General features: G+C 46.0%; 1 protein-coding gene across 1 annotated transcript in view; it reads right to left on the minus strand.

Moving 5' to 3' along the window:
• LARGE1 (LARGE xylosyl- and glucuronyltransferase 1) overlaps positions 1–13,060 on the minus strand; it is a 538,109-nt gene that overhangs the window by 297,152 nt on the left and 227,897 nt on the right. The window lies entirely within an intron of this gene.

Consider the following 13,060-nt stretch of genomic DNA (forward strand, 5'->3'; position numbering starts at 1 on the left):
CTCTGCCCAGGGCTTTTTGATGTGTCTCTGGGCCTTCACAAACATGACTCATTTCTCTCCCTCTTAATCACCTCGGGGTTAAACACCTGAGCTCCTGGCCCCCTCCTATCAATGTGGCATATAGACTCGCTGCATCCCACTGCCCAGGACCACAGATCAAAGGCCGAGGCTGAATGTGTGGGTACACAGAATCACAGGTGGCTTAGGGCTGTATTGTCCCCAAGCTGGCCAATTACAAGCTCTAACCCAGGCTTTTGAAACCTGTTTCCCTGTTTGGTAAAACCAAATTAGTTCCACTGAGAATAAAAACGAATAGGCCACTGACGGCAACTGTGTTTGCTCAACTGGCATCGACCCTTCGAGCAGGGGTGGGGAGAGATGCGCATCAGGGCCCCGCTATGCATCCGTGCAGTGCTGGGTAGTTCCGTGCTGATAATGCTTAGGTTATTCCGACAAAAACAGGTGTCAGACTCTAAACACTTAAGCCTTCCTGTTGGGGTGGAGCCTGAGCAGAAATAAAGTTTCCATGACTGTATGGGGCCGCGCCCCTGCTTTCGTGCTGGGAGTTAAGAGTTCTGGGGCTTGAGCGGTCTTCTTTCTTATGGAAAAAAAAAACAAAACACCGGAACATTTAGGAAGGCACCCAGAAGCTCCGGAAAATTCACAACAAAGGAAAATGAGAAATTTGTTCTTTGGAGGGATTACTTAAATGCTCTGAGCTTCAGTTTTCCAGTCTCTGAAATGGGAACAGAAACGCTAACCTCACAGGCGCAATGGGAGGCTTAAGTAAGATATGGAAATACAAAGCTCTGGGGGCTTTGTTTCTCATTGGGCAAACAGTTCCAGTAGTTTCCGGTGAGAGTGAGTGGTATTATAAGTAAGCTGAGTTGATGACATAAATTAGCGTGTTAAAGGCTGTACATTTTCTGAACTCGGGGCTGTTCTCTGAGTAGTGTATGGGAGAAAAGGGCCAACAAACCTTGGCTTATTATGATCTGTGGCGTCTCTGAACCTTCTTCCCTTCAGCCTCAGTTAGGTCCAAGTTCATCCAGAAGCAAAGTGGAGGAGTGGGTAGGCTCCCAGGGAGACCTCATCACTTCCTCTGGCTCCCCTCCCAAAAGCCCCACATTTTGCATGCCTATAATTCTTTGATTATGTGCTTATAAATAAAGTCATAATTATGTAATCCCCAAGCAATTACAATTCCAAGGGTAGCAAGGGGGAAATCCTATCAATATTCTTTAGACCCCAAATGGTGTTTTTTTTTTTTAATGTTTATTTTTGAGAGAGAGAGAGAGAGAGAGAGAGAGAAAGCAAAAATAGGGGAGGGGCAGACAGAGAGGAAGACACAGAATCTGAAACAGGCTCCAGACTCTGAGCTGTCAGCACATATCCCAACATGGGGCTTGGACTCATGAACTGGGAGATCATGACCTAAGCCGCAGTCAGATGCTTAACTGACTGAGCCACCCAGGGTGCCTCTGGACCCCAAATGGTTTTAACCAAACTTAGCTCTCCAAGGCCTGCAGGTGTTTTCTTCACTCTATAGATTTCTCAGGGTGCCTGAGTGGCTCAGTAGGTTAGGTGTCTGACTCTTTGTTTTGGCTCAGGTCATGGTGCCACAGCTCATGAGTTCAAGCCCCACATAGGGCTCTGCACTGACAGTGTGGAGCCTGCTTGGGATTCTCTCTTTCTCTCTCTCTCTGCCCCTCCCCTGCTTGCACTCTAACTACATAAACTTTAAAAATAAAATAAAAAATAAAGCTCTATGGATTTCTCAACCATTAAGACACACGAAATAATAAATGCCAGGCCTTAAGGAGGGGAACCAATGTTGGGAAAGGCAACATGTATGCTGTGCCCTACACCTGGCATATAGGAAGTGCTCAATCAAGAGCAGAATTCTGGTTTGTTCTAAAGGTAGGCTGTCCTGAGCTGCCCTTCCTCTTCCTTGGCCACGTTCAGCTTCTGGAAGGGAGCATACTGGAGATGTGCCTCAGGGCCTTCTCAGCTGACTTTCCCTGCCTCGTGTGCACAGGGACCCTGTATCTCTTCCCTGGCGTATGGATCCCAATGCCGCTTGATACCAAAGGGACCTGTTGCTCTGCCAAGTTCACGGCTCATTCTAATTTCATTCATCCTGATTCTTGCTTTTGTTCCTGGGCTACTCATCTCTCTGGTTCCTGACCTCTTTGTTTTGGCTTGTCCTAGCCCTCTGGGTGGGGAGGGGGAAGGGTTAGGACAGCGAAAGTTCACCTTTTCAGAGGTGCTTTGCAAACACCAATGATGGGGACATCTTATGGGTTCTGGTCTCTCCCGGGAGTGCTCCCCTAGCTCTGGGTACAGCTTGTCACTCCAAGGCCCATCACGTGGGATTTTATGGCCTATGTCGACAGCTGTGCCCACACCAGTACTTCTCAGACCATCAGTGGAAAAGAACCAATTTTCCTCCCAACCAATCCTGGATAAAAATCTGGCCCTAACACATGTACCCAGTACATAGCTTGACCCACGTGCAATACATCACATGAATTTGACAAATTGGCCTATACCCTCTTCATCAAGTCTACTGATCACATGCTTGGGCTGCCACAAAGTCCAATTTCTCTAGAAGTTTCTTATATAATTTTCATACTTCCTTGTTGTAGAACACTTTGGGCACTGTGATGTTTCATTTTGTGTGTCACTTGACTGGGCCACAGGGTGCCCAGATATTTGGTCAAACATTATTCTGAGTGTTTCTGGAGGAGCTTAACCCTTTGAATCAGCACACTGAGTAAAGCAGGTTGCCCTCCCTAATGTGGGTGGGCCTCATCCAATCAGTTGAAGGCCTCAAAAGAACAAAAGGGCTCACCCTCTCCTCTGTAAGAAACTTCCTCCTACTTGACAGCCTTCAAACTGGGAAAATTGTGGGGTTTTTTGTTTGTTTTATTTTTTCCCTCCCGCCTTTGGTTATGAACGGAAACACTGGCTCTTCCTAGGTCTGAAGGCTACTAGCCTTTTGAATGGTATTACATCGTCAGTTTTCCTGGGTCTCTAGCTTGCCAATCACCCTGCAGATCCTGGGACTTGACCAAATCCATAACCGCAAAAGGCAATTATAATAAATCTCTTTACACACACATATGCATGCATACCCTAGTAATCTATTTCTCTGGAGAACCCTAAGGCAGGAACCAAGAACAGGGACCAAGAACAGAACTGGCAAGAACAGTCTGCCACACTGAGTGGCACGGCCCAAAACCTGGTCTCTCTATCCTCAGGGCCTGGCACACTGCCTGTACTTAACAAACATTTGAGGAAGGGATAGAGGGAAGGAATGGCATCTAGAAAAAAAGGCATAAAAAATTGATCTAGCAAATCTTAAACTACCAGTTACTTAAAAAGTGGCCTCATCATGGGGCGCCTGGGTGGCTCAGTCGGTTGAGCGGCTGACTTCAGCTCAGGTCATGATCTCACGGTCCGTGAGTTCGAGCCCCGCGTCGGGCCCTGTGCTGACAGCTCGGAGCCTGGGGCCTGCTTCAGATTCTGTGTCTCCCTCTCTCTCTCTGACCCTCCCCCGTTCATGCTCTGTCTCTCTCTGTCTCAAAAATAAATAAACATTAAAAAAAAAAAAGTGGCCTCATCATATACAAAAAAGAAAAACGTGGCCTCATGATAATATTCAGTGCTTAAGGAGAGGGAGAAATAGCCAAGAAAAGGAAATCAGGTAGAGTTATTCTGAATCCCAGACGCTTATAAGAAAGAACTGAATTTGAGTTACAGTTCCACTTACTAATAAATAACAGCCTTAGGCAAAGGACTTAACTTCTCTGTGACTCAGTGTCTCCATCTATAAAATGGGGGGGGGCGTATGTGTGTATGTATATTACTTAGCATTAGGCCTAATCAGAAGAGACACACGAATTTCCCCTTTCCTCCTACCCTACCGCACAAAACCTGGAAGCAAGAGAAGGTCCCTCATTCTGAGTTCCTTTACTTTTCCTTCTCTATTACCTTCCCTTCCAGGTCCTATTATTCAGATATACACAGTCTATTTGTACACATGGTACATCTCTGTCACATAATGCCTATATGTGTTGATCCGCGGTTCAGCCCACTTGAGAGTTTAAAATGTCAGAACAGACATTATTCAAAAGCTTAGTTGACAACATCTTCCTCCTCCCTCCCAAATTCTCAACAAACGTGAATTTATCATCAGATTTGAATTTCTGAATCCACTTGAGATGAATGCTCTGAATTAAGAAGCAAAACATCTAAGATTGAGAACAAAAAAGGTAAATTGAAAATCAACCTCTGTGCAGTGTGGTGACAGAGATTAGGGACTTGCCATCCAAAACGCTCTAAGTGACGATCTGAATCAATTTGTGTGCACTGAATCGCTCTGGATGTCTCCAGAGTGCTAGTGTTTAGCATTGTGTGTGATATCCACCACCAGAACTGCGGGTGGGGAGGGGATCTTAACAGAGGCAGGGTCAGGACCTGGGTGGCCTCCCAGCCCTTAGGCCACCCATGTAGGGGACTCCACCAGCCCCTTCCAGTGGGGACAGACCTAGATCTCTCTAGTCAAGGACACCAAAATTCTACACTCATGCCCAGATTTCAGGAAGCCTGTCATTCTGTATCATTCTACCCACGACAAAGACACTGCATCCTTAACCTTTATGCAGCAAAATCCCCCTACGTACAATCTGTCACCAGGGCCTTAAGATTCTTCCTTCCCCGTGTTTAAAGCACTTGCTTCTATCACTATATTTCAAGCATTCCATCCCAAACCAATTCTTTTAACCTTATTCTAAACCAGGGGTCAAACTTTTTCTGTAAATACCCAGAAAATGAATACATTTTACACTGCAGGCAATACAGCCTCTGATGCAAGTACTCAGCTCTGCCAGTTCAGCACAAAAGCAGCCACAGAAATGTGTAGCACATGGGCATGGCTGTGTACCAATAAAACTTTATTTACAAAAACAAGTAGTGGGCCAGATTTGGCCCATGGGCCATAGTTTGTGAGCCCCTGTCCTAAGAACGTTGGCCTCCAATCTCTCCCTATTTCTGCCAGCTTCACTCACAGATGCCAGGGATAACGTTCTTCAACCCCATTGGTACCGCATCCTGCATTGTGACAGTGCACAGAAGCAACTCCATCTACTTCAAGGTCCTCTATCGCTTTCAACAAACACTTGGTCACCATTCCTAGTGAGCACAAGCCCGTGCGTGGAAGCTGTGTGCGCCGTCTCATTTGATTTAGCAACACTGTAATGAAGCAGGCATTCTCACTTTCCCAGGTTGACTATGAAAGGGGGGCAGGAGGGAAACAAGAAATAAGACACACGAGTTAACTTGTTCAAGGTCATCCCAGCAGCAAATGGCAGAGGGAGAGTCTTGAACCCAGATTCACTGGCTCCAGATCAATGGCCTTTTTATGTTCTAAACCAGAATGTCTCCTGCTCATCCTCTCTCCAGACAAGTCCAGTCTAACTTTTGTGTTGCCTCTGCTTCATTTCCTGGTCCCTTCGTCCAGTGGTTCTCAATCCTGGCTGCCGTTACAATCCCCTGGGTAACTTCTACAGAATCCCAATGTCCTTACGCCCCCTCTCCAATGAATTAGCTCAGAGGTGGAGATCCGGTTAGCATTTTTAGAAGCAGCCACTCTCATGGGGTCTCCTGTACAGTCAAGGTTGAGAAACCCTGATTTAGGCATGTCCCCCAATCTTCTAAGGCACCATAACCCCCCACTTGCAAGTGTGCCTGTTGGCTCCTGAAGGCAAATTTCCGAAATGGCTCAGGTGCAAAGGAGGTCTTAGCATTGCCACACTTAATTCCATTACTGCTCTGACACTGGGCCCCCGTTTCCCGGCCCGAGTCTCAACTGTATTCTTAGGACAGCTCCTATTGTATAACGCAGGACCTTCCTGAATTCCTAGAAGCTAGGTTGCCCGGTGTTCTAGTTCATTCAAGCTTGGGGCTGTTTTGATCCTGTCAATGCCTCCCTTTCCAAAGCAGCTACCCACCACCACCCCCCACCTGCTCCCAGACCTTCCAGCTTCCCTGGTTCTAGGCTCCCTTCTCTTGACCCACAGGTCACTTCATGCCAAACGAATTCTCCAATTTCTCACCTTCCACATAAAGCTGTGTTCATTAAGTAAGCATTTTGTAATTTTTTAAAACACAATGTCCTCCTCTTTAATTAACATAAAAATTTCACACCCTCAATACATTCTGAAATTGCAAAATAAATATTGCAGCCAGAGTCACTTCAGAAAAATTTAGAGAACTCAATCTCAATTTCATCTTAAAGTCTCACATTTAAAAAATTTTGGGGGGCGCCCGGGTGGCTCAGTCAGTGAAGCATCCAAATTCGGCTCAGGTCATGATCTCATGGTTTGTGGGTTCAAGCCCCACGTCGGGCTCTGTGCTGACAGCTTGCTCAGAGCCTGGAGCCTGCTTCAGATTCTGTGTGTGTGTGTCTCTCTCTCTCTCTCTCTCTCTCTCTCTCTCTCTGCCCCTCCCCTGCTCACACTCTGTCTCTCTCAAAAATAAAGAAAATGTAAAAAATAATAATTTAAAAAAATATGTATTTTTTTAACATTTTGATCTATGGATGTCCATATGACAGCTGAATTGGATATGGCACTAATTCTGGGCTGAATAAGACACAGGGCTCAGCCTGGACACTTTCCTAATTCCAGAATTGTGGAACTAGATTTGCTGCAGGGAGGAACATGGCAGTGATGATGAGCAAAGGCTGCTTACTTGTGTTGGGGTAAACAGGGAACATTTTACCCAAAAACTCCCCAAAGTGATTTTCTGGAAGTTGTCTTGGCAACCAAAGTAAACCTGAGTTCCAGCAAAGACCTTGGAGATCCTCTGGCAAAGACTAAACAACAGTTAAGAAAACAGTTCCCCACAAGCTTCTAAAAAGCCAGGGAAAGAAGCCTGGTTCTGTTTCGTCATAATAGGCTAAATGCGATTTGACTTTTCTCCTCCAAGAAAGTATTTTCTAGAACCTTGCCTTAAAGAGCTTCATTAAGTCAAGAAAATGAAGACATTTTTAGCACCAATTTGCTATAATCCATAGCTGGGTTTTTGCTACAAGTGCTTGAAGTATATCTTAATGAGCAATGATGTCAGTGCTTTGCCCCTTGAAACTTCAGGTTCAAGGACTTCAAAGCTCCAAATGTTTTCTGCCGAATATCCTAAGTTCTGGAAGTTTGAGACAGTTGGTCTCTGAATTACTATTCTCACAGCAGAGTAACTGAGTCTTTCCAGTTTTAGATCTGGCCAATTCTATTTCTCTTTGATTCCCAAGGAGTCTAAGTACAGACAGAAGGACCTTGTTGACAGCATTCAAACCATCACCAAACAAGGCAAAGGATAATGTGAGTAGTGCTTTATTTTTCATATGTTTGAACAATTTGACAGTGGGGTCCAGTTCTTCTCTTAGATCCCCGGAAATAACTACCAGACACGGTGTGTCCCAGAAAATGTGAGGAGACAAGTCACTCCAAATCTGGAAAAACAACCAGTGGGTAATAATAAATTCACATTCCAAGTAATCTTTGATTACCCTCTGTCCCCACTTAATTCATTAACTTCAATCACTTTTAGCATGGCCTCCAAGTCACCCAGTTTTCATGGTGGCCTCCAGTGGTTGAGTTTGGAAGGCGGTGTTTCCCCTTCCTCTGGCATCCTGAGCCACATTTCCTAGGTGTGCAACAGTTGAACACCATTCCCCTTCAGGGACAGTCCTCAACACTCCAAGGAAAACAGGCATGATGATTTTATCCTTAGCAAAACATCAACTAGCCATCCTCACCGGAGTCATCAATATGGTGATCGACTATAGAATCAGACCCAGAAATATTCTAAAATTTCTTCTTTTATTTTCTCTTTGGCAGTATTCAAGATGAAAGATTTCCTAAGTTATTTTTCCACTGATCTAATTTTTAAAAAAAAATCCCAGCAATAAATGTGTTATTTTATATGAAATATTCATAGCCCTTATAAAATCCTACTAATAGGTTCCAAGAGTGGCAAATCATATGTGCTGGGGAGAGTCATATTTTACAATAAAAATTTTGAACAAGGATTTTTGTGTGTGTGTGTGTTTTTTTTTTTTTTTTTAACAAAATCTTGTTCAAATCAAGAGAACCACATGGGAGGACACTATAGCAAAGTTTAAAATTTTTTACGCTGGTCACACTAAGGATGTTCAAAGCTATCCTTTTCTAATTATGTGAATCCATACTTGCCATAAAACTCAAACCATCATTCTTGGTAGCCATATTAAGTATTTACCAAAAAGGAATTCTGTGATTTTTTTTTTTTTTTTTTTTTAAATGGGGAATGCTGACAATATCTGGTTTGGATGGCAAAGGGATAAAGATTTCACTGGCAGGGAGCCAGTGTTACAGGTCTCCAGACAAATCAGCAAAACTCTGGCCCCATCCCATTCTTGCTCCTTACCCTTCCCCGGGCGTTTAAGTCATCTTCTTTCAGGGGTGGAGTGTCACAGTGAAATTCACATCTACGGGAAAGAATTAGGGTCTCTTATTCTTTAAGAGAGTGTGTCTTTAAAGATTTTTTTCATTTTATTTATTTTATAGAGAGAGAGTGGGCAAGGGCAGGGGGTGGGGGGAGAAAGAATCTTAAGCAGGCTCCTTGCTCAGCACAGAGATCCTGATGTGGGACTCGATCCCATGACCCTGCGATCATGACATGAGCTGAAATCAAGAGTCAGACACTCAGCTGAGTAAGCCATCCAGGCGCCCCGCGTGTGACTGTAATTAGACTGCCTCAGACTCGAACAACAGTGCTCTGCTCTCCTAGGGAGGGACAGGGACTACCAGACAGCACTCTCAGACATCACTACTCTCCCCTGTGTTTGGAAGACAGTAGTCTCACAAATGCCCTAGGTAAGAGGAAAACTAACTGCAAAACAGGACTAAAAGTCTAGCGTGTTCTTCATGCCCTATGTCAGTGACGGCACTCAGTTTGCCCACGTCCAATCAGGCACATGCCAAGTCTGAGCAGAAGTTCTCTTCCTCTGCATTGGGTGGAAGTAAGGATTAACATAGGAGAAAACTCCTTGCTCCCACTTCTGGTGTTTCAGGTGGTCTAGTGTCAGCGAGGAGTGGCTGGGTCTGCATCATGTTCTCTGGGCCCTCTGACGTTCCCCTCTCCTCCGCAGTGAACTGGTTTTGAGAGACAAAGCCACTGCCTTTCACACACTTACCCAACCGCCCGTGGCTATCATGCTGGTGCAGGGCACACAGCCCCAGGGGAACCCAACTCTGGCATGTGGTGCTCATGATACAGTTATACCTGATGACATACTGAAAGGAAGAGGTTAGAAGGCAGGTCAGTAGGAGAAGTTAGTAGGGCTCTTCATGTGCACAGGGTTAAGTGGGTAATGGCCATGGAACCCACAACAGCATGAGTAGCTGCCGCGAAGAACAATCTAACATGTTTCAACAAGAAGGGGAAGCAAATGTTTCTGTGAAGGTGGTTGATTCCTTCACTAGCGCCCCTTTCCTGCAAACTGCCACATCACCTAAATCAATGCCATCGTCTTCAGCTCAATTGTAAATTAAAAACAAGAGAAAACAAGCAACAGCCTGCCTGAACATCCCCTCGCCTATAAATGTCTGCCCTCCTTTATGCCGTCTTCTTCCCCCTTCTAAAGAGTCTCCGAACCTCCTTTATCAGTTCGACTTAAAGTTATATTCCAATTCTCGTGACTATCTATATTGAAACAACGGGGAAAAAAAAAGAGGGAAAACCCTTATCATCCCTTTTTTCACCCATTCCTGGCAAATCCAAACCATCCCTCAGGAGGAAATCAGAAATGAAGTATGAGGTTTTATCAGGATAGATGGGGTGGGGTTGGGGAGAGGGGAAAATAGAAGATTTTATCAGAAGCTCAGCTTGACAGAAATAACACTTTATCAGGATGGGCACTTGGCAAAGATAAGACATTACCAAGAGCAAGATAGATGTTTGGGTAAAATATTACGCTAATACCTATTAAGCAAAACCTGCCATCTCTACTTCTGACGGATTGTTATTTATTTGCAAGTCCTACTCCTGGGATGATGGTGATTTTTTATAAGGCGCTTCCACCAGTAGCAAAAGAGCAACAATAATAAAACCAAGGACCCTCTGTGAAGCAGAGGGAGGCTATGCCTCAGCAAGTTGAGAGGAAGCTGGGCTTGGGTGTGGGGAGTGCTAACAAACACAGAGGCCCCAAGAGATGCCCTGATGGTGGAGCCTCCAGGACAAGACCCCAATTTCCTGGCCCCAAAGAAATGAGTCCCTTGCAGGACCCAGACGAGGCTTTACTAATGGGACTGACCTCAGAGGCTAGGTCGGGACAGAAACCCTGGTGTAAGACTTCCTGGAATTGCTGTTGAAACGCCCTGCACTTTATGACTCCACCTTCTGGCCCTGAAGGGCACCTCAGACAACCCGTGACCTTCACCAGTGAGTAGTTCCAAAGCCCCGACAGGTGCAAGCCCTATGCTAAGTTCCTGGGCACCACGACTGGCAACTGGAAGGAGCCTTAAGGATCTGTGCGATTTCCCCTGCAGGCCTTGTCACCTGGCGAGTTACCATGGACTCTCCCCTACCTGAGAGATCATTCCTAGGAACCCTTCTCCCATCCGTCCAAGGTGAGTCAGCCACTCCTCTGTTCTGTCACTGGATTTCCTGCAACCTGCTACAATACAGACCACAGGCAACAGCTCTTATTACATTTGTGATAACTGTTGATGTAGCCTGCTTCGCACCGTGACTATCCATTCCCTCAACACCTGTTTGGGGCAGACACTTTGTGGGTGAAGGCAGACTCCATGCTGAGTACCTTTGTTCCCGAGTACCACAGAGACGGACTCAGGAGCCCCTCGTGTCTCCATATCCAAATGAGAGCCCCTGGTTCCCACCTCAAAACCCCCTGCTCTCTCAGCACATAGCATCACTGTTGTTACCAGTGCACAGACCACAAACACAGAGCTCAGTCTTGAACTTGAACTTCTTCCCTCCTGTTCCATAGACCTCTTTAACGATATATTTTAATGTGTGTTTTACCTTTCAATACACCCCAGATACAAACTCTTAGGCCACCATCCAAGTCCCAGGCCCCACCTTTCTTCACCTGGACTCACACAACAGCCACCTAACCGGCCTCCCTACTTCCCACGGTCTACTTACCACTCAGCACCTGGACAACATGTGAAGATGGTTCTCAGATCCCATTACTATCCTGCTCAAACTGCCCCTCTTATGGCTTCCCAGCAAACTTAAAACCCAAATACCCTACAGTGGATTGCAAAACTTTTATCAGAATTATCTTTCTGACCTTAACGCACTCCTCCACACAGGTCTTTTATTTATTTTTTGTTTGTTTATTTTTGAGAGAGACAGAGCGCAAGCAGGGGTGGGGCAGAGAGAGAGGGAGACACAGCATCGGAAGCAGGCTCCAGGCTCTGAGCTGTCAGCACAGAGCCCAATGGGGGGCTTGGACCTACGAACCACGAGATCATGACCTGAGCTGAAGTCAGACGCTTAACTGACTGAGCCACCCAGTTGCCCCCACCATCTTTTAGATGCTTCTCGAATGTACCAAGCATTCTCCCACCTTGGGGCCTCTGCACCTGCTGTCAGAGATACCACTCTGCAGAGAAAACTCTGGCCACCCTTCAGCCAGAATCTGTCTCTCACTCCTTCCCTGGTGATTCTTCCCCTTTGCACACATCCTAGAACTCCCCTAAGTATAAACGTCTTTGTTTTCTTTCTTGTGTGTCTGTCTCCACACCTAGAATACAAGTTAGTGTTGGAAAGGTCCTTTGTAGATCAGTCTTATCCACCATTATGTGCCCAGGGCCCAGAATGGAGAGCACACAGTAGGCACTCAATAAATATCATTTAAATGATGAAAATTAATGGGGGCATGCAAGGACTAGAAAGTTCAGTGGTGGGAACTGATTTTCAAAGGAGAATGATTATAACTCCCTTACTGACCACCCACTTTGGTTGAGTGGGTCTCACGTATCACCTTATTGTACGAGGTAGGTTTGATTGTCCCCATGTTAAGGTGGAGGCAATAGGTTCGTTGAGCTTAAGCAACTTGCCAAGGCTTAGTGCAAAAGTAAAAACGCCCAGGATGAAAAAGAATCTGACACCCACCTCCAAAGAAAAAGTCTGTTTTCATTCCATCTTCTACCTCTAAACAGCTCTCTTTCCAGAAAACAAAGGTTGCCTTTTGATGTGACAAGGAGGAGACACACGAGAGAGACGAGGGCAAGACGGTTGCGACAAGCCTCGAGAAAGTTAAGAGCGTCCTGTGGCAAGAATGCTCGGAGAATCCAAGTAAAACCATTGGTGCCAGCCTGCAGAACAGAACCCTGCCGAGGCACAGCCGGAACAAGGGAGTCTGACAAAGCAGCCCAGGTGTTACTTCTACACACCCCAGAGGCAAGTGCACACACAGAAGAACAGGAGAAGCAGAGGAAAGTTTTGGATATCGTGAGCTAGAGATCCTGGGCACCCTGCCTCTGGGTCACCCTACGTCCTTCGGGAAGGATGCTGTTGGTTGGTTCTGAACAGGAGAGCTACTGCAGGGAGGCCAGTATTTCTAGGGCTGGAAGCAATCCTGCCATGGCCAATAGAGATGGGTCTATTCTGCCTTCTGTAGCCTGTAAAACAGAAAGGAGGTGGGGGCACAGGAAAGATGAACACATGTTAATACGAGGGGTCAGGAAGACCCAGCTGCCAGGCTCCAGCCAGACAGGAGGGGGGACAAAAGGGGGAAATCAGAACCTTTGTCTCCAATCACCGGAGTATTCAGAGGCTAGGGGAGGCGGCATATCCGGATGGACTAGAAATGGTTAACTCACAGTTTCTCTCCTGAGGAGCAGCTTCAGCTGCTCATCAATAGAATCTCCAGCTGATAATTATTAAGTGAAACTTGGGGCTTGCATTTGCATATGTAAAGCACACTTCCCTCGGAAGCCACAATGGGAGGAGAATGCACTTCCTGATTGTGCAGCCCTGGGAGGTT

The sequence above is a fragment of the Panthera tigris genome, chromosome B4 (genome assembly GCF_018350195.1).
Source record: "Panthera tigris isolate Pti1 chromosome B4, P.tigris_Pti1_mat1.1, whole genome shotgun sequence".
NCBI lineage: Eukaryota > Metazoa > Chordata > Mammalia > Carnivora > Felidae > Panthera > Panthera tigris.